A 3,284-nucleotide genomic window follows, 5' to 3' on the forward strand; every position below is an offset into this window, starting at 1 on the left:
TTGGCTGAGATCATCAAGTTTGATGATCTCAGCCATTGAGGAGGAGCCAGTCAGAGGGAGACCAGTGTGTATTGCTGACCCTACAATTTTCCTTTAAGCTCTTATTTATTCTGTTGTTATAAAAAAAGTTCCTAATTTAAATTGCTGCCTTTAGAATTAATCTTCTGGAAATAAAGAAAAAAAGCTTACTAACCTGATGTCACGATTGGTAGGGGACATAACACACAGACAGGACACAACAGACAGAATTGCAATACCGGTCCTTTGAATGGCCGGGCTAGGCAAAAGAATAATCAAAGCAAGCCAAGTTCAAAGGGAAATAGAGAGACGGAATACGAAGAGACAAGCCGAGGTGCCGGAGCAGATAAAACAGAGTAAATGTAAGACAAGCCAAAATTCAGTAACCAATTAATCAGACAGAGCATAACGCGCTATTGGGCTAAACAAAGACCACGACAGGGCACTGAGGCAAGGGGGAGGTTAGCTTATATACACACAGGGTGTGTCTGATTGGCTAACCTCCAATTACTGTTAACCACAACACGTGAGAGGTGTTTCTTCCCTCTCTTGTGGTCTCTGAGGTCACCACTGTGTGCCGGGTCACATGACCGGGTCTGGCACACATTTAAGGATGCTGCTCTGGAGCGTGCAGTGTCAGAAACACTGTCAGTCTGGAGCACGGCCGTTTTTGCTGAATTCTTTCCTGTTTCAGTTTTCACCTTAGGGTTAACATGCTATGCTGCAAGCATAAATTGCAAGCCTTTGTAAACTATATGCTTACACGTAATGAATTGAAGTGATGATTCAGTGTACCTTGATGTCTGTCTGAGTTACTGCTTCCCACGCGCTCTAGGGTGTGGCTCAGACAGGTCTGATTAAGGAGAATAACTGCAGCAAAGAAAAAGTCGCCCGGGTTGAGAATAGAAGTCCCACACACCTTAAATGTAAAAGATACATGTTGCAAGTTCTATGCCAACAAATCCCTACTCTGTTAACATTCCATTGTATGTCTGACTCTAGGACATTTACTGGACATTTACAATGGAAAGAGTACAACTGTCACATCCAGGCAGGTAGGCTAAAGTCTCTTATGGCCATTGGAGAAATTAAATAACCTCCGTTTGTTTAAATATACAAAGGGATTTGGGAGAGAGTGCAGATAACTTTTTTCTTTGGTTTTTACTGTATGTATTGGGGCTGATGTGTACTATGGTCATTGCTGCCGCCCAGGAGTGATGGGGGTTTGAGCGCAGGACTTTTTTTTTTGTATTTAAACTCATTAATTCGTTTGGATTCTGCTATCACCTGCACGCTGATGACACCCAGATATATCTTTCCTCCCCTGACTTCTACCCTGCTGTCCTACAACGCGTCACCAATTGTCTTTCTTCTATCCCTGACTGGATTGATGACTGCAGGTTGATGGTACCTGCCTCACCCCATCCTTTCAAGCTCGCTGTCTTTGCGACTCATGTTCAGTCTGTTGCAAAACCTGTAGATTCCACCTTAAAAACATTACCCAGGTCCGCCCCTTTCTTACACAAGTTGCTGCCAATGAGCTTGTTCATGCTCTAGTAATCTCTTGCAAGGATTACTGTAATTTTCTCCTAATTGGTCCCCCCAGAAGCCATACTGCCCCCCTACAATCTGTGATGAATGCTGCTGCCAGGCAGATCTTTCTCTCACACCTAACCCCTTTGTCGATCCTTACACTGGCTTCCTGTACCTGACAGGTGTCAATTCAAAATACTAACCCTTACCTATAAAGCTCTAACCAACTCTAGTCCCTGATATGCCCCTTCTCTGTCTCTCTGCTCTACTGGTGACCTTCTCCTGTCTGCTGCTTGCACCCTTACTGATTAAACATGCTTGCAGGACTTCTCACGGGCGGCTCCTTACATCTGGAACAGCCTGCCTACCCCCATCAGACTCTCCCCTAGTCTTCAATCCTTTATGAAGTCTCTCAAAACCCATCTTTTTAGGAATGCTTATGGCCTCCCAGAATAACTTCTATCTCTCAAACCTGCCTCTTTCTCTCTCCTAAAAGGCCACACTCCACTCTCACCTACAGCTCTGCTACGTTCCCACTTAATGCAGCCCCTATTATATCCCACATATATACACACACACTCACTGCATCCACTACACTAACACACACTGCATCCACTACACACACACATACACTGCATTCACTACACACACACACATACACTGCATTCACTACAAAAACACACACACTGCATCCACTACACTAACACATACACTGCATCCACTACACACACACATACACTGCATTCACCACAAAAACACTGCATCCACTACACAAACATATACACACTGCGCCCACTACACACACACATTGCATTCAATACAAAAACACACACTGCATCATCTACACAAACTCTGCATCCACTACACAAACTCTGCATCCACTACACAAACACACACACTGCACCCACTACACACACTGCATCATCCATTCTAAACAAACACTGCATCATCTACACAAACACACACACTGCATCCACTACACACACACACACACAAACACTGCATTCACTACCAAAACACACACACTGCGCCCACTTCACAAACACTGCATCCACTACACACACAAAAACACTGCATTCACTACCAAAACACACACACTGCACCCACTACACAAACACTGCATCCGCTACACATTCATTTCCCTGGGGGCAAACATTGTGGCGGACTGGGGTGTGGGCCCCAGGGGGCCAGACCTTGAGCTGTGTAAAATTTCTTATGGCAGCTAACATATAGTGCTGCAGGTGCTGCCATGTAAGCGCACACACACAGCAGGTCTCCCTGCAGGCTACCCATCCTTTCTCCCATTCACATTCATTATTTACGGTAACAGCGCACTACCAGTGCCGAACAGCTGGTGGCGCTGGTTTGCTCCCCTAAAAGAAGTGGATGCAGCAATCGCACGCCGTGCGCACGCGCCGACTTGCGGTGCTCTCACGCGCCCGGCAGATGCGCTCCACGCGCATCTCGTGATTGGCCAGCGAGAGAGGGTGCGTCACTTATTTTAATATCAACGGAATTAAACGGTGCGCTTCCGCCGCAAATTAGAAAGTAGTGCCGCCTCTCCGGCCATCGGTAAATCTACGGAGAGATTTTCTGTGACTCGTGAATAATAGCGTGCATCGTGTCAGTGTGAAACGTGAATGTACTGATATAGGTTTATAGATTCGTTTCGTTTTATTGATGAAAGTGACGGCGCGGAAGGATCTATGTGTGTGTCAGATGTGGGCAGTAAT

The sequence above is a fragment of the Pelobates fuscus genome, chromosome 3, assembly GCF_036172605.1.
Source record: "Pelobates fuscus isolate aPelFus1 chromosome 3, aPelFus1.pri, whole genome shotgun sequence".
NCBI lineage: Eukaryota > Metazoa > Chordata > Amphibia > Anura > Pelobatidae > Pelobates > Pelobates fuscus.